Here is a 26199-nt window from a genome sequence, read left to right on the forward strand (position 1 = left end):
ACTAATCTTTCTTTCTCATTCCATGCTTTCTCATTTATCCTTCTTATTCATTTGCCTGTTTTTATATGTTAATCCTGTTTAAACTACCACTCCTTCTCTTATAATTAAACCTTCTGATACTATAAAATATTTTTCAGTTCTATACATAGCCCTTTTCTAAGTCCATGAATTTTTGTCCCAAAGTGTTAACACATCTTATAACTTCTCACATTTCTTCTTACATCATTTCTTTTTGTTTTTTATGCTTGCCTCTTAAACCACAATTAATATTCATATTTATCACTAAATAGTGTAAATTCTGATGAAATAAGCTTTCTCTTTCTTTGCAATTAGTATAAGCATATAATGTTATAATTCTGTACACTTGCTCTTTCCATTCTAAATCTACAATGGTTAATCTTCCCATTTTTGCTAAAGTTACATCTAATATCTTTACTGTATTGCTACAGAATATGACTATTCCAGAACATCTCTCATTTCCCAAATTTCAAATCTTTCCTCCCCATAATTTCTCTGTAATCTTTCTTCATTTGTTAAAAAACGTTTGTCTTCTAATATAACTGCATCTACATCACATGTATTATGGTGCTCCAAAATTCCTATTCGTCTTACTCTATGCTTAATACTACTCACATTTACAGAAAGTGCTCTAAAATTTTAATTATCCCCTTTCCTTAGATTCATGAGTTCATAAGTTCATAGCTAATTACTAGGCCAAGTTTCTTAATAGGCCATTCTAAGCTAAACCAATTTCCTTCCCAAAGGTGAGAATCAAACAATGTACCTTGTGGCTGTAAGTCATACACCTTAACCATTACACCACACCCCGATCTTTAGCTGTATATATATATTTTCATCCCTTTCCTTTCTTTTTTGTCTTTTGTACTAATCCCTTTAAATTTTCTTTTTCCGTCTTTACCTTCATTTTCCGGCTCACTCTGTACAAATAGTTTTTTAAGTAAATCATCCCACAACCCGCCCAACTGGGGGGCTGTAATTATGCATCCATCTTTTGCTGACTCATCTCCATCAAACAGGATTCTTTGAAACATTTCCTTAGAATCCTGCACATTCTCTGGTCTTGATATTTGTTTTCTCCTTCATTTCTTTCACCACTCCATCATCTCCTTCTCTCTCCATTTGCCTTCCTGTTTCTTTGGGCCATGTCTGTGACTGGAATCAAAACAAGAAGTGCTCCTCCAAAATGGGTTCCATTCAAAAAAATGACAAGTAGTGGAAGTTCTCTAATGCCCTGGGCACATTTCCGCTGGTGTAAATACCATGATGGGTCTTCCTTGAAGAGAGGACACTAGCCTAGTTGGACTAATCTGGTAAAAAAAGGCAAAATAAATAAATAAACCCAACTTTCTTGGGGGAGGGAGTAGATTGGCAAAGTAGTTAATGTCTCTACCACATAGATACAAGGTACAGGATTTGATTCTGACCTCTGGTTATTGGCTAGGCTTGTAATAATCTGTAGACTAATATTCTGTTATTTCCTATGAACCTACCCATGAACAGTACGTTACCCAGCAGGATCTGGAGAAGGTGATGGTGGAACTTGAGGGGCAGTCGCTTGATGTCTACAATGGCCTCATTTCCACTAGCAGAGTCATACCATTGCCTGGCACAGCCTAGTGTGTCATCTAAGGCAGGAACCAGGAGGAAAGGCAGAATGAAATAGAGCTGGGATCCCACATAACTCTATGTTCTTCTCTCTTCCATGTCTCCTCCCTTGTTTGTTGTCCACCCTTTCCCATTACCACTAGTACTTCCCCAGTCAGTATTTGTATCTATCCATTTTTATCAGCTCCCCTGATGGTCTTTGTCCATGTTTTTATCATTGTTTACATGATATCGATACCCTCTTTGCAACCCCTGACTTTCACCTTACATCCTTCCCCATCTATACTGCTTGGATAAAAAAAATGGGCACCTGCCCGCTTAAAAAATACCCATTCTCCCCTTTCCTTTCCAGTGTTTTTCTGTATGCTCCTCTGCTTGCTCTTCCCCTTTTTTGACTTTCCTTTAGACCACTTCCTCCTCAATTATATACACTTCAAGGGACCTGCTCTGAACCAGAAATAATGTCTTGTGATAATTCTTGTAACATCATCAGGTTATGCATATGGACAGACTTAGTTGTGTGAATGTAACAGGCCTACTGCTGCTGCTAGAGAATTCTGTAACCACACCAGGAGCACACTTCTCTGTTTTGCTAGCACTGTCACTTGTGGGTGTATTTCGTAATTAGTTAACAGTCGAGATGCTAAATCTTTCCTTTTTAATTGATCATTACCTTTGAGATGTGTTGCACAACTCTGAATCATCGCTGTAGCCAGTATACTGCAATGTTAGGCATATTTCTGAATCACAAGGAACCTATAACTGACTTCAACAGGAGTGCCAGGGAAGTATTCATATGAAGAGAACAGTAGTTTAATTACCAGTGATGGGAGTTTTGTAAATTAGAACAGGCCTCTAGAATGCCATAGTACTACCAGCCCTGGGGATTTTCAGTTAACGTTAAAAGAACTTAGAGCATTAATCATAACTATACTAAAGAAAGAATCAGCCCCACTGTGTTCCTCAATCTGCAATCTGTTGTCCATCTGTGAGAATATTAAAAACTCAATAGAGAGCTCGGATTTATGCTTTCAGAATACAAAAAGGGATTCAAATCTGGATGACTGATACAGCAAAATGCAGCCTAGGATAAACCAGCTTAACATTCTCACCAAGTCCATGAAAGAAGCCCTTCTTTCCCTAGAAGGCAGATGTAGACGAGAGATAATTTAATAATCAGGGTTTTAAGGGCAGACTAGCTTAATTAAACATGAATGTGCAAGAAATTTTTAATTTGGTGGCTGGACCTGCAAAGCCTCTCTCACGTGTCATCCTGACAGAGTACACAGGGCTCTGTGCCCCCCCCCCCACACACCAGATACCCTCCCTTACTTACATATGTAAAATTACTAAGTGCAGCAGATGCATTTTGATTTTTAAAGCAGCCAAAAAACAATGGTCTATAGCAAGGCATGGAGAAAATTTAAAAATGTTAGTGGATATACTAAAGGGAGAGCTGAGAGAGCTAACATGGCATCCAAAATACAAATACCAGTATGGCACAGCATCACATTTCAACTGGCATATGTATCTAGTGCGCCTTTTCTTGAATGGTAGTCAAATATAAAACTCTGAATGTTGAACATTTTTCACAGATCTGCAAAATTTTGTCTAAAAGTAAATTTTAAATTGTTTATTATGTGGTCTAACTGTTCCTGAATTACCACATAATTGTTTATTATGTGGTAATTCGACAACAGTTATATCTGGCACAATTACAGAGTGTCTAGTAGTAGCCTAATAATATACAATTATTCTTTGTGGTAATGCTACAGTCTAGATAAGAAATACTGTTCAATTACTCCAAGATTATATCCATTAGATAGTACAATCATGAAGATACATGTGTTTGCACTACAGAGTACCCCCACAGAAACTTGTTTATTAGGACTGCTGGTCTGCTTATATTATATTGAATTATTTAAGCTCCTGGTTCCTCACATACTGTCATCACTGAATTAGTCACAGCTTTTCTGACTGTAATCTACCAGATTAATGAAGTCACTTGCTGATATTATGTTGTTCCCCCGCGACAATATTTTATTTACAATTTCAGCTTAGGACTTTACTGGTGTCACTGCAGGTACAGTAATGGGGATACCAGCTATTGTATGGACGTTATTAAAACTGCATAATAAGCTCAGCAAACGGAGGATAATCAATTTCTCTGGTTTCTGATAGATGAGATAGTGTTTAAGTATGCGTTTTATGATGATGCTTATACTGGTTACACATACTTGGACTTCCATTCTAAACTAACTGAAAAAACCTGAGTTGCCCTAAAAATGCCCTTTAATCAGGCAATACTCATTACTTTCAGATAAGAGATTGCACTGTAGTTAATGACAGTGAAACATGGTAAGCATGATAACTGCTACCTCTTTTGAGCAATGTTCGCTATAATGTGTCACCTGTCACTGCTGTAATTTGAATTTACTTGCAGCTTTTGATGAGGGCGATATTGTATAAAAAGAAGTTATGTAGTCATCATAACATTCCATCTGAGTAGTTATACTTCATTTGTCTTCAACCTGTGGGTCTTCGGATCCGACACGGCCGCATTTTCCAGCTATAGTTCCGAGCTCCATGTTCCTCCCCTTACCCATAATGCCTCCTGTCTCCCTTCTCCCATCAGATCGAGTTTGCTGCCTAACGTGTATCAGACACCTGACCTAATGACACCTTATCACCAGGATAACCAATAGGAAACTCCCTTAACCTGGAAAGAACCAAGGATCAAAACAATAACCGTTCTATAGTTATGTCAAGAATCTAAATGGCAATGGTCAGATATCCTCTGAGCTACAACAGAATGGCATTAAATATATTGATCCCAAGGATATTGCCAATATCCTGGCAGATCAATTTAGTGCCAACTTCACCCCCCTCTCACCCCCTAAAGGGCCCATCTCAATACCAAAAGATTGCCAAATTCCGGTAATCACGGCCACACAGGTAGAAACCACACTCTCCAAAGCTAAGAATACAACATCCATGGGACCAGACAACGTCCTGGGCTGTGTACTACATGAACTACAAAATGAATTGGCACCTCACCTAAGTATCATGTTTAATCATAGCCTCACCTCAGGCTTCATGCCCACTGAGTGGCGCACAGCTACAGTTATCCCACTCCACAAGGGGGATCCACCTTGGATCCTGGGAACTACCGTCCCATCAGTCTGACGAGCCTGATCTGCAAGGGCATGGAACGCATTATCATGGAACTTATAAACAAAGACAGTGGCAACCTTCAAACACTGGACCCCACCCAGTTTGGGTTCGAGAAGGGCCGATCTTGTCTTCTGGACCTGACTGACTACTTCGAATTAGTCTCCAGAGCTGTAGACGAGGGTAAGGCAGTCCACACAGCCTATCTGGACCTCGCCAAGGTATTCAACACCGTCCCCCACTCTGGAATCACAGAAAAACTTACTAAGCTGGGCATAAATCCCTACGTCACTCAATGGGTTGCCAACTGGCTTACAGACAGAACCCAGACTGTAAAAGTAGCCGACTCCAAATCCAGCTCCAGACAAGTGGAGTACCTCAGGGTTCAGTCCTGGGATCACTCTTCTTTGGCATCTACTTCTCTGAAGTACAGGCCAACACTAAGGGACGCTGGCTAACAAAGTTTGAAGATGACTGTAAACTGGGAGCCATTACTGAATCCCCAAATGATGTGGATATTCTACAAAAGGGCCTTAGAGAAACAGATGCTTGGTGCCAGAGCCATCACTAAGGCCATTGATGAGGGTAAGGCAGTTCACACAGCCTACCTTGACCTAGCAAAAGCATTCGACACAATACCCCACTCGGGCATCATAGAAAAGCTCACCAGCTTAGATGTAAACCCATATGTCACAAGATGGGTTGCAAACTGGCTCAAGGACAGAACACACAGGGTTAGAGTTGCTGGTGCCATGTCAGACTCTAAGCCGGTCACGAGCAGTGTCCCACAGGGCTCAGTCCCGGGCCCCCTCTTGTTCGGCATTTATTTTTCTGAAGTGCAGGCAAACATAGGGGATTGTGGCTGACAAAATTTGCAGATGACTGCAAACTGGGCACCATAATTGACACTCCATCAGACACAGACATCCTCCAGAAAGGTCTCATAGAAATGGATAACTGGTGCCAGAGCCATGGCCTTAAGCTAAATGCCAAAAAATGTATAGTCATACCCTTTGGGAAAAACAAGGTAACCCCTAATTACCACATAGGTGGTAATCCATTAAACACGGAAGAAGTTATCAGGGACCTGGGGACCCAAGTTGACAGTAACCTCTCTTTTGACACTCACATTGCCAAAGTGGTTAGGAAGACCTTCTACATTGCCCACCTGATCATGAAGGGATTCACATCCAGATCAGGAGAGGTCATTGTACCCCTGTACTCTTCACTTATCAGACCAATGATTGAGTACAACGCCCATTCGAATGTACCTTACCCGACACCTGCAGCAGTTGGAAAGACCCCAAAAGTTCCTCACCAAAAGGATAAAGGGGCTCAAACATATGTCATACGATGCCCGACTGAAGAAACTCCAGCTCTATTCAGTCGCATACCGTCTGCTCAGAGGTGATCTGTGCCTGACATACAAGGCCATGTCCAACCTGGAATTAATGGACATGCTCCACCTCAAAAAATCCAAATCCACCAGAGCCACAAGAGCAAGAGACTTAAACCTCAACACGGATATAAATAGGACGTGCTGGAGGGACAGATTCATCACCCAGAGACTCCCTACACTATGGAACAGAATCCCAGTCCATGTGAGGCAGAGCCCCTCACTGACTCTGTTCAAGAGAAATCTTGACGAGTGGATGGGAGATCGTAGGTTTACCCCGGGAATCATCTCTGTATCACTGCTGGACAGAGGCACAGCAAACTAATGGGTATAGTATTCTCATCCTAAGGGGTGGTGAAAGCCACACACACTCTGGCTAGGCTTATAAATGCCCTAGGGCAGATAGCCTAGTATGAACCTATGAACCTATGGGCTCAAGCTTAATGCCAAGAAATGTATAGTTATCCCCTTTGGGAAAAACCATGTACCCATGAATTACCACATACGTGGCAGTACACTAAACACCAAAAGTGTGATGAGAGACTTAGGGACACAGGGGGACAGTAGTGTTACCTTCGATAACCACATCGCCACAACAGTCAGGAAATCCTTCTATGTGGCACACCTCATCACTAAGGGCTTTTCATCCAGATAAAAGGAGGTCATTGTCCCACTGTAATCATCCCTCATTAGATCCATTATAGAGTACAACGCCCTGCTGGGTATGTACCTCACAAGACATCTGCAACAGCTGGAAAGGCCACAGAAATAATTCACAAAGAATCACAGGCCTAAAGCAGATGCCCTACGCTAACCGTCTAAAAAAACTCCAGCTATACTCTGTGGCAAATCGTCTACTCAGAGGCAATCTCTGTTTAACATACAAAGCCATGTCAAACTCTGAGCTGATGGACATGCTCGACTTAAAGAAATCCCAATCCCTCAGAGCCACACGCTCCAGGGATCTAAACTTTGTCATCACAATGACAAAACATGTTGGAGGGATAGGTTCCTGACCCAGAGACTACGCATACTCTGAAATAGACTGCCCATACATGTCAAGCAGAGCGCCTCCTTGGTCCTCTTCAAAAGGAACCTTGACAATTGGATGGGAGACAGGAAATTCACCCTGGGGATCACGTCAGTCGCCCTGCTAGACAGCAGCCCAGAGAAGTAAATATTGTGGGAAGAAATATCCAGGAATTGTTATGGCTAGGCTTGTATAGCCCCCTGGGGTAGATAGCCTAGTACCAACCTATGAACCTATAAGAAAAAAATATCATCATCTGAATAAGGTTAGGGGGAAGGAGGGGAGACGGTTAAAGACAAATGAAGTATAACTACTCAGATGGAACATTATGGTGAGGTAGATAACTTCTTTATCTGAAGCAGTTTACTTCATTTGATCTGCAACCTGTGGGACAGAGTCCCCAGCTACCAAACTCTTAGGTGGCCCTCATGGAAAGATGTTCCGGAGCACCACAGAGACAAAGGATGCTCTACTCCTAGAGACAATGTCTAATTCATAATGCGAAATAAAGGTATGAGATGATGCCCAAGTGGCAGCCGAACAAATATCATCCAAAGATACTCTAGACCAAAAGACTGCTGACGTAGCCATAGAGCAGGTCGAATGAGCTTTCACTTTCCCTGACAGATACAGACCTCTTAGGCTCGGCCAATGCACTGTGAGATCCATCGAGCAATTTTCACTTTCAAAACTGGTTTACCGAAGAAGAGCTTGGCATAAGACACAAAACGTTGATCAGATTTGTAGGTAAAACCTAAATTGTCTATGCACATCCAATAAATGTAACCTATATTCCCCTTTGTTCTGGTAGTTAGGAAATAAGACTGGCAAGTTAATGGTCTGATTAATACTGGCTTCCAAAACTACCTTAGGGAGGAAAGACGGGGGTGGTGTGTAGAACACCCTATCTTTATGAATGATCACGTACAGCATTTGGATTGAAAGAGCCTGAAGCTTCGACACCCTTCTGGCAGAAGTGAGGGCGACCAAGAAGACAATTTACCAAGTCAGAAACTGCAAATCCACCGAAGCCGCAAGCTCAAAGGGGGGGCGACCAATGCCTGCAACAGTAAGGTAAGGTCCCACGGTGGGATAGGATCCTTTACTGGGGGTCTAAGAAGAAAATCACCTTTAAGAAAGGTCTTACAAAGTTTAGAGGAAACCAATGAAGATATATTTACCCCCACGTGGAAATCAGAAATGGCTGCCTGTTGGACTTTAACCGTAGAGGAACTGGCGCCCTGTTGAAAAATGCTAGCCAGAAAATCTAAGACTGCCTAAAGAGGAGCAGTAAAAGGGTCCTGGGACCGCTGAGAGGCCCATATCGAGAAATGTTTCCATTTACTATGATACACTTTTCTGGTAGAAGATTTGCGAGCTGCTACTAGAACAGACTTAACAGGGGATGACAAACCGGGAGTCCTAATAATCATGGGAACCGGAGCAGCCAAGCAGTGAGCGTCAGACTATCCAGATCTGGGTGTGGGATTCCTGATGGATGCAAGAGAAGATCCGGAACCTGATCCAAATTCCATGGTGGAACAACTAGATGAGACCCGAGTAAGGGAAACCAAACCTGTTGAGGCCAGAATGGAAAGATAAGGATACCAGTGTTCCCCAGACTTTGGGCTTTCTGCAGAAACTTCAACATCAGGAAAAGAAGAGGATATGCATAAAGACCACCGGGAGGCCATGTATGAAATCAGAGCATCTCTGGGCTCCCCCCCCGTGTTCAGGGTGAAAAACTTGCTGCATTTCGCATTGGAAGGAGATGTGAAGAGATTGCAGCAAGGATGACCCTACTCTAGAAAGATCTGCTCTGCTACTGAAGGGTTCAGAGACTACTCATAAGGCATCAGGATAGATCTGCTGAGCCTGTCTGCTAGAATGTTGGACCGTCCCGGAATGTGCATTGCCACCAGAAAACAGCTGGTGGAGATAGCCCATTCCCACATAAGGCTTACCTTCTTGACACAGGGGATAAGATCTGGTTCCCCCTTGTTTGTTGATATACCAGACCACTGACATATTGTCCATCTGAATTTCAATTGTTCCTAGAGGAAGATGAGCATGAAGGGCCTGCAACGCAAGGAGAACCGCTCTTATCTCTGGAACACTGATGTGCAGAAAGATCGTGGAAGGGTACCACGTGCTTTGGACTGTCCTTCCTGAGCAATGGCCCCTCCACCCTAATAGGCGTCCGTGGTCACTGTGGCCTTGGGAAAGGCAGGTTGGAACAGACATCCCTTGAATGGATCTGGAGACTGAATCCACCACCAAAGGGAGTCCCTGCATGCTCTCGAGATTCTCACCGGAAAGGACAGGGGTAGATCTGACAGGGACCACTGAACCGCAAGTGTCCACTGCAACACTCTCATATGAAGGCGCATCATTGGAAGAATACTGACCGTGGCCGCCAAAGACCCCAGTGATCTTAACACTGTCTCGGCTGTGGGTAAATGGGTCTGAAGAATGTGTAAGACATGTAACCTCAGATTGTGTATCCTGTCTAACATAAGGAACACCTTCGTTTGTAATGTGTCCAGCCATGCCCCGATGAAATCCAAAACCTGAACTTGAAGTATAACAGATTTGTTCATGTTGATTGTGATGCCCAACTTGTTGGCTAGCCAAAGGAAGGAGTCCCTGGCCTGACAAAGTAGATGCTCTGAAAGGGCAGTAAAGAGCCAGTCATCCAGGTATGGAAAGAACTGAATACCCTGAAGCCTCAGGTAGGCTGCTACTACCGCCATTACTTTGGTGAACAACCAAGGGAGCTGTAGTGAGACAAAAGGGAAGGGCTCAAAATTGATAATGATTGGCTCCCAGCCGGAAGCGAAGGAAACTCCGGGAGTGCATGTCCATCTTGATCTGATAGTACATGTTCTGGAGATCGAGTGAGCACATCCAGTCTCTGGTCTGCAGACAGGCCAGGATAGATTGAATCGTGACCATCTGGAATTTTGTCTTAGTTACAGACAGGTTCAATTTGGACAGATCCAAGACTGGTCTAAGGTTCCCCATCTTTTTCAGCACTAAAAAGAACCTGAAATAAACCCTGGATCTGGACTGGTCTAGGGTGACCGGTTGGATGACTCTTTTCCCTAGCAGTGAAACTATTTGTCCTGCTGCCTCCTCCCACTGCATGGGTGGGACGTCCAGGAGGGCTGTGTTGGATGGGGGAGGTTCATGGAATGGAACGGAATATCCTCTGGATATGATTTGCAACACCCACTGATCTGTTGGTATGGACTCCCATGCAAAAGGGTGTAGCGACAAACGACCCCCGACAGGCTGCACAGAAGAACAGTCGGGCAACCCCTCAGGGCTACTGCCTGGGTTTATCTGAGAAACAATGTTGGGACCCGAAATTCTTAGGACCCCTCTGTCTCTAGGGCGGCATCTGTCAAATCCCCCTCTGCCTCTTGGGGAAGGTGAGTCCTGAGGTCTGGGAAAACGTCTGAGACTTGAGGAACCACATCATCTTTGGGCTTCGCTGGTTCCTGAAAAAGGACCTTTGAGGCGGAGAGAAGCAGATCTTGATGGCAGACAGTGTCTTCCCATCCTTCTCGCTCTGGACCAAAGTCTCTCTGACCGTTTTCCCGAACAGGGAAGAACCATCATAAGGGGCGTTCGTAAAAGACACCTTGAAGGGCTCCATAAATTAACATAAGTGGAGCCAGGTGTGACGCTTAATGGCAGCGCTTGTCCCCGCCACCCATGCAGCTCCCTCCGTGGCATGGGAGAGCAAATGCATGGACGTACTGGCTACTGCTTTTAGGGTGGCCATTTGTGCAAACGTCTTACTGTCCTCTGCTGACATGGACCCTGGGGTCAACTCCGTGATTTCCTTAAGATCTTTCTGGAGTCGGATGACCATATAGTTTAATGCCCTCACAAAAAAGGTCACTGAAACAAACTCGCTTCCCACAGCGATCCAACGATCTCGACTCTCGGTCAGGAGGGTGGACCGTGCAGCTCTCCTGAGTGAGCTCCTTCTTGGTGGCTGCCACCACCATCATACAGCATCTACAGGGGACCCCTTGTGCCAATGAAGCTTGCCTGCGGGTGGACTTAAAACCTTATCCGGCCACTTAGGGACTGGCTGTACTGTGTCCGGCTCCTTCCAAGCCCTAGATGTTATTAGTTCCACAAGTGGGTCGGCAGAAGGGGACACCCAAGAAGTAGATGGGCCCATGCCGAATGCCTCCAGAAACATGGACTCATCCGAGGTTGGCTTTGGGACAGACCCCCTCCCCCCGGCGAAGGAGCTCCATGATGTCCCCAAAGGAGATATCTTCGGGGGGGGTGACCTTGGGGAGCCTTCCCCTTCATCCAAATCCATGCCCTCCATGAGGGACTCTGGTGGAGAGTCCAAGTGCCTCCTTTTACAAGTATGTTTGCAGGGGACTGTCTGGGGAGGCCTTGCAAACAGGCTGTTCCGAAGGCCGAACTACCTGGGGCATTACGGGCACGGGCTGTCCCTAAGAGGGTAAGATGGCCGGAACCACACTCCCAGCCAGGGGGGTCCGGACAGATTCAGAGGACGAGATAGTCTGAGGTCTCGACCTTGTGAGAGCCCTCTCCACCACGTCGAAAGCAGAGGGGGAACGTGCCTCCTGGGCAGAAAAGTCACAGCCAAGCCTGCTGGAGCAGAGATGCTGACAGGGATATTCCTCTCCGACAGGCTCAGAGCAGAAAACACCCCTTCGGATCCGATCCCGTCAGATCTGACAAATTCAAGGCACCAGCCGGCGTCGAGGTGCAGGATACCATTGGCGCTGACCACTCAACTCCAATCGTCCTCAGATCCAACAACTCCAAAACCATGGGTCAGCTCGGAGAAGGAGTTATAGGATAGGACAAGGGTTGGAAAGGACCCGTTCCAGACAGAGAAGGCCCCGTCAAGACCTCCATCTGTATCTGAGTGTGGATAAATCTCCACATCATCTTGTCCATCTCCGCTTCCGAGAGGACGCTGCCAAAATCAGACGGGAGTGCTTGTTGAGGGGAGACCTGACCGGAGACCAACTTTGCTGTTCCTCAGGCTCAGGTGAAAACCTAGGGGACCTGAGCCTAGGAGTCACTGGCCTGGAGAGAGGCTTCACTTTCAGTGGTGGGACGGGCTGTGACAAGCAGTCGGGGGATCGCTTGCGAGGCCAGCCCTTCTTAACCTGATCCCCTTCCACGGACCTCTTGGTGGGAGTGAGTCCCAGAGGCCGTCAAAGAAGAAGACGGAGCAGCAGCCGCTGTTTTCCCCACAGGAGAAGAAGGGACCACAGTCCCAGAAGAAGAGGGCAACAGGCCCTTAAGGATCAATTTGTCCTACCTGCGCTTAAGAAGCCTGGGGTTAAACCCAGTGCAAATAGGACAGGGGGACTGGAGGTGTTTAGCTTCCAAGCACAGACTGTGGCCATCCACTGGGGAAAGCTTATGGCCACACCCTGTGCACTTTCTGAAACTGGGCTTTGGGGCATCTGCCATCCCTTCAGTCGGGCCAGACAAAAACACACACACACACACACACACACACACACACACACACACACACACACACACACACACACACACACACACACACACGAGAAGGAGAAGGAGAACGGGAAAGGAAAGCCTACTCTTTTTTTTTTTTTTTTTTTAACTAAATGAAGAACCCTGGGGAGGTACAGAAAAGTTCAAGAGAAAGGAAAAGTCAGGAGAAAGCTAAAATAGAAAAATATATGCTTACAAACACTAAAACAACAAGCTGGAAGTTCGATCACGCTTGTTCACTCTCAGGCACCAAACGAGATCTGAGGGGAGAAGGGCATTATGGGTAAAGGGAGGAGCATGTAACCCGGAGCCATAGCTGGAAAATGCGGCCCTGTCAGATCCGATGCGGATCCGAAGACCCACAGGATGAAGATCAAATGAAGTAAACTACTTCAGATCAATATTTTAAAGACTTATTATGCGAATATCTGAAGTCTGAAAATAAGAAAGCAACTTAGCTTCAAGTTCTTGCTCATTTATATAACTTCAAAGTTCTAGTTATTGCAGAAGCCAGTCAGAGCAACAGCATTAATATCCTCAGATTAAAAAAAAAGTTTTTGGAACCATCACTTTAAGGGAAGGCACTCTCTCTTCAGTTGTGGCCAAAGCAGACATTTGCAATAATGAGATCACCATGGTTACCCTGGAACTTCAGAAGAGTAGTCAATGTATAAAACTAGCTGCTTGCTATCAGCATCCCAGACTTCTCTGGAACAGCAAATAACATTTTTCAAGGTCTGTGTAATATTTTATTTAAAAAATAGAAACGTTTTATTAGGTGACTTTAATACCCTACATACTGAGATGATTGATGCTGTCTGTTTATTCATTGAGAAGTGTTTGGATATGCTTTCCTTGCACAATTTAACTCAACTAATTGATCTTCCAACAACTGATAACCTATTGGACTTGTTGATACATAATTATGATAATTGTGTTTCTGAGATGACTCCTATATATCCAGTAGATAATTCTGTTCACACTGTTTTTTTATTTTTGCAGCTGTTTTTCTAAAACGTATGGCTTCTCATCCATGGCTACAAACATTTACACTCAGTTTAATCTTGTTTCTTATTTAGAGAATTTTAATCTGATCCTTTGCATTGCTGAGACCATTTTGTATCACAATGTACCTCCTTGTCGAACAACTGTAAAATAATTACAAGCTTCAGTCCCTGTATGTTCATTCCTATTTGGTGGAATAAACATATCAGCAACATGCTAAAGAAGAAAAGTATAAACTACATAAAAATACCAAACGAGGTTCACCAAACTTAGCTTCAATGCAGCCTGTAGATGCAGCCTGTAGAAACCTGAAATTAATCATTCATGAATGCAAGTTAAATTATGAAGGAAAAACTTGTTTCACAAAAGAATCTTAAAATGGTCTACACTTACATGATATCTGTTTTTGTCTATTACATCTGTATAGTTTCCATGTCTAACAACTGCACTTGAATAAACAACCCTGTGTTAATGGCTGCTTTTATCTAAGCACTTTGCTAACCTGGTTACTAATACCAAATTCTGTCTTGCAATTTGTCCTGCTAGTACAGACATCTTGCACTCACTGACTACTCAAGATAACATCTGTAATAAGCTGGTTTACTTTGCCTTCATATTACTGAAAACTGAAAAGAGGTTTAGGCTGCCTTCAGGAAAATAAAATCCAACAGTGGTAGCGGTCCAGATAACACACCTGGTATTAATTAATCATCTAAGCTCACATCCGGTCCCACACTTACTATCATTTTAACGCTGTATTACAAAAATGCATTGTTACATGTTGCTGGAAACAAGACTACCATCATTCCAATTTATAAAAATAGGAACTGCTGTATTGTGGACCATTATCACCCAATCAGTCTAACTTCCTTGTTCTGCAAATATTTTGAAAGATGCCTTTTGAACTTACTTGAGGATACCCCAAGGCATGGTGTTGTATAGGCTATACTTCAACATGGCTATATGAAAAACTGTTCCATATCCACCTACCCAATTAGTTTTTATGATCATGTTAGCAGAGTTATGGATAATTGACTGGGTATTATTGTGCGGTGGTGGTGCTGCAGTAGCGTTGTCCCCTCACAGTAAGACGTTGTCCTGTTCGATTCTCAGCTAAAGCATCTTCTGTGTGGAGACATGCGTGAATGGGCGTACCTTCGTTGAAGGTTGTACGTCAGGGCTGGCAACTCGGTATGTAAAAATCTGCTGCCAATCATTAGCGGACCGGAGTTCCGCTGTGGCAACCCCTAACCGGGAAAAGCCAAAAGATACAACAATCTATATTTCTCCAAAGCATTTAATGGTATTTTACATTCAATTATTATAGAAAGAATTAGCAAACGTGGGAGTAAAATACTTTTACTTTAAACTGGATTAACACACTTTCTAAAAGGCAATTTAATGTAAAAATTGGCAGTTATTATTCACTTTGGGCTGCTGTTCATTCAGGGATATGTTTTAGATCCAGCACTTCTTAACATGGAATATTCCTTTCTGCCAACACATACAAGTATTTGGATTGTCAAACATGTAGGGGTATCAAGTTAGAATCAGTTATTACTAATGACACTGATTATAATATATAGGATTATGATTACGTCGCTGAAAGTAAAGAGCATATTATGTGTTCCAGACATGGATGCCAAGAAATTCATGTAGAAAGCAAAGCCCGATAGGTGAATCTTGGCATCTATGTTGAGAACACAATTTTTCTTTATGATCAGAGATCCAGTCATAACTCTTTGTACTGCATGGAGATTTACCTTCTCCATGTACTACTAGTTAGTGAAAAACTAGATTAAAAAACAAAGCAATGTGATGTGTTACACCGGCTTTAAAGCTGGTAAAGCAGGGGGAAAGTGGCTAACGTCTTATGTATTCCCTTTGCATGGGAAGCAGTTATAACCAAATTACTGGGTGTACTTCAGCAGACAACAAGCAGAAATGAAAGTTGAAAGAAAGCAATTTCATGCCATGCTGCTGCTCCTGTTTTCTGGTCAACGCTGTCTGCTTTTTGTGCAGATTCAATGCTAACAGTGGCTATGTGGTGCTTAATAACCCTTTAAGGATGGGTCTCACTTTGTAGCTGCACTTAACCAGGATATTACTTGACCATTTTTTGGGCATAATCACAGTGCTCCATGCACATGTTCACTAACTATCATTTTAGTGCAGTCAAGTAGCTGAATAGGAATGGGTTTAACATTAGTTTTAGTAAATGCAATTTCATGACCGTTATTAGGGTACACTACTATTCCAAATACTTTCTCTTTTAAAGATCCATTTATCTAAATTGTCCCCAAACAGAATTTTAAAGCCAATGTTTCAGTGGTCAAGTCAAATCTAAAATCGTAAAACTATGTGGCCAAATGTTCAGAGGTTTTCAAACTTTATTTGTTTATTGAAAAAACTCCCAAATTATATTGTGCATTTGTGTACAAATTATATACATTTAACTCCAACTCCTGAACATATTTGAGATGTCAGTAGTTTTTTTGGGTTGGCCATTTAGTTTACTATGCAGAGTCTGTGTTCTGTCATGGCCTCTGGCCTGAACACAGGTATGCCTTGAACTATGAATTATTTACCTCATCTGCTGAAAGGATCATATTCTCCTCCAGGGTTGTAGGGGTATTAAATAAGTCTATATACTACATTACTCTTCAGTGTTAACTATAACAGAACATCTAAGTTCCCAGTGCATTATCAGTATTGCATTACATAAAATGTAATGGTTTTCTCTCATTTACTTCTCTGTATGTCAATGGTTATTCCCTTGGAATGCTCAGATAATATAATTAAAGACAACTTCATTTTTTATTCTATTATTGGATCTTTCTTGGCTGATTTGGTGAGTCCATGGGGCAGCATCATGGAAGGAGGCAACAGCTAGAAGTTATTAATAGAATAATATCAACAATATAATTGATATCTACAGCTGCACCCCCTGGTAATGCACTCATATGGCAATATTATAACACATGGCCTCATTCGGTATAAGAATACACCCGCTAGCATTTATGCATTTATATTTGTTTGCCTCTAGTACACCAAAGACATGGTTAAGAGTCAGTGTTATTCTAAATATGCTTACAATTGTTTCAGCATTCATATTATTAGTCTATCATCTTTAGCAGAATCTTTGCTCACACACTCTGTAATTAGGTAAAATTTGTAGGATCTCACTGCATGTACTACATTTAGGTGTTCTGATGCAAACTTTATAACTATCTGTAGGTTTCAACTTCAACTGCAAGTTTATTTAGGTATTTTAAAACAAAAATTGACTGGCTACAACAGACGCACAAAACTGGGCAACTCAATATCTAAACAGACAAGTGAATTCAGGTGTAAGACAATAGCAGATAAGATCATCCACAGCAGGCAATGACACTTTAAATCAGGTTTCATAAGGGACACATGGAAGATGGCTGAGGTAGGGCACTAAAGAAGGCTAAGGCCACATGGGTAGAAGCAGACATGCAAAGAATGAGTACCAGATGTTTCCAAGCAAAACTGAGGTGCTACCACCAGTCCCTGGAGAGTGCAAGACCCTGTAAGGGCAATATGGTACCACATGTTCCACCAGGTAAGAATGACCCAAAGCATGTATAGACAAATTCATTAACAGCAAGATTTAACAAAAGTAGTCACAGTCTAGGAGAGTAGAGTATCACACTTCTATTATGTACCTTCTTGATAAACTCAGCGTTATTAACTTTGGAAATTAACTTTGTAAAAGATGTAGTTAAGGAAGAAAGGATCACAGGTCTCTCAATGTAGCATAAACTGCTTTAGCACAGGAACATGTTTGGAGGTGTTTAATTTCAATTATGTCATGCATAGATGGCCTCTAGGTCTGCAAACAAGGGTTTAAATATTCACCATTTCTTCTTGAGAAAAGGGGAGGCAAGCTGGGTGTTATCAGCATAGCAATGACACACTAGATCCAACCACCTAATTAAATTAGATGGCCCAAGATCAAGCCTTCCAGCACTCCACAGTAAACAGAGTATAAGGTACAGATAAAAATACCCAAATATACTGGCTGTGTACAACCACAGAAGTAAACAACCAATCTAGCATTGTAAAAGAGATGTAGCGACATAATAAATGCTTGATCAAGACAATATGGGTAGTAGTGTCAGGTGATGCTGACAGAGCCAGGAGGGTCTGTACTGAATAGCAATGCTGGTCTCAAGCCATAAAGAAATAAGTGACCACCTGAATAAAGGGAAACTTGGCGTTATCATGTGTGTGAAACCCTGTTTAAAATGGGTCCATGAGCACATGACAGGGCTTATGTTGCAAAAAGACAACCCTCTCAATAACCTTATCATGAAATGAGATGATAAAGACAGGGCAGTAGACATTAAGAAAAGTAGGGTCAAGAGATGGTTAGGTCACCAGGGCCTTCTTCAAGGACAAAGGAAAAAAACAGTCCTCAATGAAAAAAAATCAAGATTTAATAAATACCAGGGCAGAAAACATTAAGGCTGGCTAAAACTATCCTTGACGGAAAAAGATCCAGACGACACATCAGGACACAAGTCTGCAATCAATGACAACAGCTGATTAAAATTAGGGATATCAAACACTGCCTAAGAGTAAGAACAGACTGCAAATAAGACAATTATTAGTTCCATGGAGTCAGAAGAGGAAGTGATGATCAGATTGTGGTAACCTTGCCAGTGAAAAACAGCATAGCTGATTCACAATGTAAGAGAAATAAAACACAATGTGCGGCAAGGCAAACCAGACCACACAAACTGCCTACCACTTGATACAGCATGTGTGGTTGCTTAGCCATTGCTGAGATTTCTCTGTACAGGTCAAATGAATTCTGAGGAGTGATCTCTGCCTGGTACAAGGCATAATTCTAGTCCAGATGAAGTCTGCGAGTCTATAGATCCACACACAGCCAATGATGCTCCAACCTGTGCCCCCAAAATGCCAGCAGGTGGAACTCACTGTCAAACTAAGACCACCTAATGGAGATAAGGTAAACATGATTTGGATTCAGCAAATCAAGTGTTGAGGACAATGGCCTAGTCTATCAACCAAAGCATCAAAACAACCAGCACCATACTCTGAGCGAACTGAAAGACTGCAGTGGAAAAAATATCAGAAGTAACATGGTTAACAGACTATATTTCCCTCATCTTAGGTACAGGGAAAGTAAAAAGAGGTTCTTCCACACCAAAATGGACAAGTAAGTGGTCAGATGATGAGACCACACCAAATCTGAGGCCTTCAGATAACAAAAAGAAGATAAAAGTCCAAAGTGTGTCTGAATTTATGCGATGCACAGTAATGACCTGAAAAAACTGAGGAAACTAACTTTATAGTAGAAAAACTAGCTCCATCCTGGAAAAGTGAAGCTAAAAAAATGAGTATGTCTGATATGGAGGCTGAAAAAGGATCAATAACTTGTTTGAAGGCCCAAATCAAGATTTTTTTTCCACTTGCTACTGTAGACCTTTTTTGTGGACCATTTCTGAGAGGCAAGAATAATCCTTTGGACTGGTGAAGCTAGCCTGGACTTTGTTATAATCACTGGAAATGGAGAAACTGAAAGGACCTTAGATTGGGGGGCTGATGCTCTGATGTGTGAGAGATCAGATCCTGACAGGGATCCAATATTCAAGGGGGACATTTCAGATGACACTGTAGAAAGAGGAACCAAATCTGATGAGGCCAGAAGGGAGCAATGAAAATTGGTAAGGTCTTCAATCTGTTGGCTTTCTGTAGAACTCTTGTGATCAGAGATATTGGAGGGTAAGCATATAGGTTCATAGGTGTGTACTAGGCTAATGGCCTTGGGGCCTTTACAAGCCTAGCTATAGGATTACCCTGACATAGTGCCACCCGACCTTAGTTCCCAGTGCCTCGGTCGAGTAGAGTCACTAGAGTTATCTCTGGGGTGAAATTTCTGTTTCCCATCCACTCACCAAGATTTCTCTTGAAGAGAGTCATCAAGGTGCTCTGTTTGACATGTGTGGGAAGTCTATTCCATAGCATGGGCAGTCTCTGGGTTATGAACATGTCCCTCCAGCATATTCTGTTAATTGTGGTAATGAGGTTGAGGTCTCTGGAGCGCGTTGTGCAGATGGACTGGGATTTCTTTAGATGTAGCATTTCTAACAGAGCTGGGTCAGACATGGCTTTGTAAGTAGGTGATATGAGACAGAGAATAGTTGGAGTTTGAGTCTGTCCATATAGGACAAGTGTTTAAGGCCTAGATCCTCTTTGTGAGGTACATCTGTGGCCTTTCCAGTTGTTGCAGGTATCAAGTGAGGTACATGCCAAATGGGGCATTGTACTCAATGATTGGCCTAATGAGGGAAGAGTAGAGGGACACATTGACATCTTTCTTCCTGGATGCAAAACCCTTTGTAATGAGATGTGCCACATAGAAGGACTTTCTGACCACAGTGGCAATGTGGTAATCAAAAGAGAGGTTGCAGTCAACCTGTGTTCCCAGATCTCTTATAACGCCTTCTGTGTTCAGTGGACTACCATCAATGTGGTAATTCATGGGAACCAGGTTTTTCCCAAAGGGGTTGATGACACATTGTTTTGGCATTGAGCTTAAGGCCATGGTTCTGACACCGGTCGTTGGTCTCAGTGAGGCCACTCTGTAGGATGTCAACGTCACTTGAGGAGTTAATAATAGCTCCCAACTTGCAATCGTCTGTGAACTTTGTCAGCCAGAGTCCCTTCGTGTTGGCCTGGACTTCAGAGAAGATACCAAACAGGAGAGGACCCTGGACCAAACCTTGTGGGACTCCACTCGTGACTAGTCGGCAGTTGGACTTGGAGTCAGCTACTTTCACACTGTGGGCTCCATATGTGAGCCAGTTTGCAACCCACCTAGTGATATAAGGGTTGACGCCTAGCTTAGTGAGTTTTTCTATGATTCCTGAGTGGGGAATGGTATCAAAGGCCTTGGTCAGAACAAGGGAAGCTTTATGAACCACCTTGTCTTCATCCATAGCTCTGGTGACTCAAAGAAGTTGACCAAGTTGAGCAGGTATGATCTAACTTTCACAAACTCAAACTGTGTGGGATCCATAGGTTCATACTAGGCTATCTGCCCTAGGGCATTTATAAGCCTAGCCAGAGTATGTTTGGCTTTCGCCACGCATTTTAAATTAATTTTGCTATGCCCTTTTTCGAAGTTAGTATACTGTCTAACAGTGACACAGAAGTGATACCCGGGGTAAACCTATGATCTCCCATCCACTCATCAAGTTTCCTCTTGAAGAGAGTCAATGAGGGACTCTGCCTAACCTGGACTGGGATTTTATTCCAGAGTGAAGGGAGCCTCTGGGTTATGAATCTGTCCCTCCAGCATGTCCTATTAATTTCAGTGCTGAGGTCCAAGTCTCTCGAGCATGTAGCTCGATGGGATTTGGATTTTTTGAGGTGCAGCATGTCCCTTAATTCCAGGTTGGACATGGCTTTATACGTCAGGCACAGGTCGCCTCTGAGCAGGCGGTATGCCACTGAGTAGAGCTGGAGTTTCTTTAACCGGGCAGCATATGGCATCTGTTTGAGCCCTTTGTTCCTCTTGGTGAGGTACTTTTGGGGTCTTTCCAGTTGCTGCAGGTGTTTGGTAAGGTACATCCCAAAAGGGGCATTGTACTCGATTATGGGCCTGATGAGGGATGAGTAAAGAGGCACGATGACGTCCCCTAATCTAGATGTGAATCCCTTCATGATTAGGTGGGCTATATAAAATGTTTTTCTAACCACTTTGGCCACGTGGTTGTCAAATGAGAGATTGCTATCAACTTGGGTCCCCAGGTCCCTAATTACTTCTTCTGTACTTAATGGATTACCACCTATGTGGTAAATTGTGGGCACTTTGTTTTTGCCAAAGGGGATGACTATACACTTTTTGGCGTTTAGCTTGAGGCCATGACTCTGGCACCAGTTATCTGTTTCTATGAGGCCCTTTTGGAAGATGCTTGTGTCGGCTGGAGAGTCGATTATGGCGCCCAGTTTGCAGTCATCTGCGAACTTGGTCAGCCACAGTCCTTCTGTGTTGGCGTGTACCTCCGAGAAAATATATACCGAACAAGAGAGGTCCCAGGACTGAGCCTTGTGGGACGCCACTTGTAACTGGTTTGGCGTCTGACATGGCTCCAGCAATTCTAACCATGTGGGTTCTGTCCTTGAGCCAGTTTGCAACCCATCTAGTGACATAGGGGTTTATATTTAAGTTGGTGAGCTTATCTATAATGCCCGAGTGGGGTACTGTATCGAAGGCTTTTGCGAGGTCCAGGTAGGCTGTGTGGACCACCTTCCCTTCGTCAATGGCCTTGGTGACTGTTTCAAAGAAGTCGACCAGGTTTAAGAGGCAGGATCTGCCCTTAACAAAGCTGAACTGGGCAGGATCCAGTGTCTGTAGGTCCCCAATATCTTTATTTATGAGGTCCATGATGATCCTTTCCATAACTTTGCAGACCAAGCTAGTCAGGCTTATGGGGCAATAGTTTCCAGGGTCCGTTGAGGCACCACCTTTGTGGAGAGGGACCACTGTTGCTGTACGCCACTCTTTGGGTACATATCCTGTAGTAAGGCTGAGATTGAACAGTAGTTTTATGTTTGGGTTTAGCTCTTCTTGGAGTTCATGTAGGACGCAGCCCGGGACACCGTCTGGTCCCATTGATGCTGTGTTTTTTGCTTTGGAGAGGGCGGCTCTTACCTGAGCATGTGAGATGTCAGGGGTGCAGCACTCTGCTGGGATAGATATTTGCCCTTTTGGTGGGGAGTTTGCGCTGAACCTGTCAGCTAGGATGTTGGCAATGTCTGTGGATTCAGTGTATTTTTTGTCATTTTGGACTAATTTTGAGCATATCTGGGAATTCCCACCCAGGTTCCTAACATAACTAAAGAAAGCCTTGTGATTATCCTTAGTGTCCTGTGCAATTTTTCTCTCGAAGCTGGCCTTAGACGATTTTATGAGTGCCCTTAGTTTTTTGCTAATACTGATCAGAGATGCCTTCCCTTTTTGGGATTTTGCTCTATCAAGTAGTAGCTTCCTCCTTCTATTGTATAGTTTGTTTATGGCTGGGGTCCACCAGACAGGACGTCTGCCTTTGGAGGATTGGGTCTTGGTTTTATTTGGGATTGCATGATCCATGCATTCCTGAAGGTGTTCATAGAATGCATTTATAAAGGATTCTGCGGTCTGGGACGTATTTTCCACAGGCCCGGGGGCTTTGAAGGATTCCACCTTGGTTTTGAGGAGTGTGAAATTTGCTTTAGAGAAGTTTTTCACTGTGGTTTTCTGGGCAGGGGCTGGGGTCCGGATGTGAATATCCAGTGAGATCAGTTTATGGTCTGATCTTACCAGTGAGGGATACACTTCTGGTCTGGAGCATAGAGTCCCCATGTTGGTGATGATCAGGTCCAGTATGTTTTCCCCTCTTGTGGGAGTGGTAACAAGTTGTTCCATAGCATTTGAGTTTATGAATTCTAGGAACCTTTGGGCTAGGGTGTTGGAGCTAGAGTAATGCTCCCAGTCTATGTTTGGGTAGCTGAAGTCGCCCAATATAATGGTGTTTGGAGAGACCTTCATATTTTCCAGTGTTCTCAGGAAGGCCGAGTGGGGTTCCTGGGTTTGGGAGGGTGTTCTGTAGCAGGCTATAAACTGGAAGGCAGTTTTACCCACTGTTAGTTGCACATGGATAGTCTCTGATGCTTTGTGCTTTGCCACCAACCTAGAGGTGTGGGTATCTTTGATGAATATCGATACTCCCCCTCCTTTTGTGGTTCGGTCCAAGTTTTGGGGCCGAAAATCATGGTATGAGGTATAACCTGGTAGTGCTGGGGTGCTCTCGGGAGCCCTGAACCAGGTTTCTGTTACTGCACAGATATCGATGTTCTCCATGCTAAGGAGAGTTTCAAGTGCGTGCATCTTGAGGTTTAGACTTCTGGTGTTGAGTAGCATTACTCTTAGTTTCTTATCCCTTGTGATACCTATGGAGGTGGGTTTGTCTTTTGAGCCTTGCCTAAAAAAGGCACTATGGGGGTAGCAAGAGCCTTTGCCAATATCCGAAAGCCCAGGGGTGACAGGTGCAAGCCGTCCCTAGCGAAGCATCGTAGCTTGTCGAGCATATCATCCCAGGCTGACAGGCATTGGATCCCCTTTGAATGACACCAGTACTTAAGCCAATTGTTGAAACTGATCATCTTGTCTTCATATTGTGGCATCATTCTTGGTGAGGGTAAGATGCTACTCAAGGTTAGGGTCATACCGGCCTGGGCTACATGCTCAGAGAGCTCCTCTATGTCTCTTTTCATGTAGTCCAGGGAGGTACGTCTCAGGTCATTCACACCAGCATGGACAATGACTGAGTCATATTTTTACTTGCCTTGGAGTGACCTGAGTGCTTGTGTTATGTGGCGGATCCTAGCACCTGACAGGCTGCTCACCATGACCTTCTCCTTGTTCAGCCTGGTGAGTGGGACGTCAGTGTGCCTGACGATAGAGTCACCTATTACAAGTGTATCAGGTGTGTTGTTTAGCCTTAAGGGCTGTGACTGTTCGGCACACTGGCTTTGTGAGATATGTGTTGCACGTGTTTTGTTTTCGGGTAGCGGTTGCTTGGGTGTCTGCTTTGGAGGTCTCTGCTGCTTAGGCAGATCTTTATTTAGAGCCTCCGAGTATGTTTTTGTGTGATTATGTGTTTGGTTTGCTGTCGTGGTAGGTCTATGTGAGACTGGAATTGTAGTGAGTGTGGTTTCCTTCTCCTCCTGACTGGTTATGCCAGTACTGAGTTGAGAGAGCTTAGCCTCCAGTTTGGCTATATGGTTGCATCTCTCACATATGCTGGAATTTGTTGGGAGGAGGAGAGGGTTGTCTGTGTACATGAGGCAGTTGTAACATTGTCTCAAGATTCCCAGGTTCACCAGCTGGACCGGAGAGGAGATTGACAACTGACCTTTGGACATGCTAGAATAATATTGGGAATTCCTTTATAATTGAAAACAAGGGCCGATGGGGAGTGAGGGTGTAGTGCTTTTAATTTTTAGTGCTGACTTATATAATTGCTTTAGTGAGCAAGTGCCAGGTAACTTAAGTGCAATGTGTTACAGGTAACTTAAATGCAAAAACGACAAACAGTAACTTTCTTTCAAGTGAAACAAGGAAATAAGTACAGTAAGCAATGCAGATATCACTAGGGATCCACAGAAGCGCTGAGAATCCAGAGTTTGGACATTCCCTATGTCCTTGTTTATTAGGTTCATGATGATGCATTCCATAGCTTTGCATATCAGACTAATGGGGCAATAGTTCCCAGGGTCTGTAGTCGCTCCTCGTTTGTGTAGAGGGATGACTGCAGCAGTGCACCACTCGGTAGGGACAAAGTCTGAGGTGAGGCTGTGATTGAACAGGGCACACAGGTGAAGTGCCAGTTCACTCTGTAGTTCATGCAGAACACAGCCAGGGATATTGTCAGGTCCCATAGAAGCTGTATTCTTGGCCTTGGACAGTGTTGTTTTAACCTGTGCAGCAGTAATACCGGGCATCTGGCAATCTACTGGTATTGTGATTGGTCCTTTGGGGGTAGAGAGGGGTAAAGTTGGCAATGAATCTGTCGGCCAGTATACTGGCATTATCTGTTGGCGCGGTATAGGAGGCACCATTGTGCAGTATCTCAGAGCAAATCTGGGTATTGCCGTGGAGACTATTTTTACAGAACTATAGAAGGCCTCGTGGTTGCCTTTACTATCTGCTGCAATTCTGTTTTCATAGCTAGCTTTAGAAGATTTGATGAGGGATCTCAACTTTTTGTTGAGGTTGATAAGGGAGTTTTTCCAGTCTTGGGACTTCACCTTATTCCGCATCAGATTCCTACTTCTGTTATAATGTTTGTTTATGGCAGGGGACCCACCAGACTGACTTCCTTTTTTTTGGAGGAGAGAGTCTTGGTTCTACTGGGTATGGCGAGATCCATGCATTTGTATATGTGTTCGTACAGTGTACTGGTGTATGATTTGGCGGTCATCCAACTATTCTGCATTTGCATGGGTGCTGTGAAGTTAGTCATCTCTGTTTTTATTAGCCCAAAGTTAGCTTTGGAGAAGTCTTTCATGGTGGTTACCTTTGCAGGGGGTGGGTTGGGAGGGATGCGGATTTCCAAGGTGATTAGTTTGTGGTCGGATCTAACCAGGGAGGAGCTGACTACTGGTGTAGAGCAACGGTTGCCCATGTTAGTAATGACCAGGTCATACAGGAGACCCGAAGGCAAGTCATGAACTACAGCTTCCCTTGGGGACTCCCTGACTGGAAGGATCAGAGTAAAATAACTGCTGCCCTTGTTGTTTAGGGAAGAGATGAACAGATTGCAGCAAAGTTGGCCCCAACGGCTGAAAATCTGGTTTGCTACTGATTGACTGAGGGACTACTTGTGCGGGCTCAGAA

At 43.7% G+C, this 26199-nt stretch overlaps 1 protein-coding gene across 1 annotated transcript in view; it reads right to left on the reverse strand.

Annotated features, from left to right (window-relative positions):
* The window catches only part of MLH1 (mutL homolog 1), a 2895606-nt gene that overhangs the window by 518156 nt on the left and 2351251 nt on the right, over positions 1-26199 (reverse strand). The window lies entirely within an intron of this gene.

This window comes from Protopterus annectens, chromosome 3.part0 (assembly GCF_019279795.1).
Source record: "Protopterus annectens isolate FY-2018-M chromosome 3.part0, PAN1.0, whole genome shotgun sequence".
Taxonomy (NCBI): Eukaryota; Metazoa; Chordata; order Ceratodontiformes; family Protopteridae; genus Protopterus; species Protopterus annectens.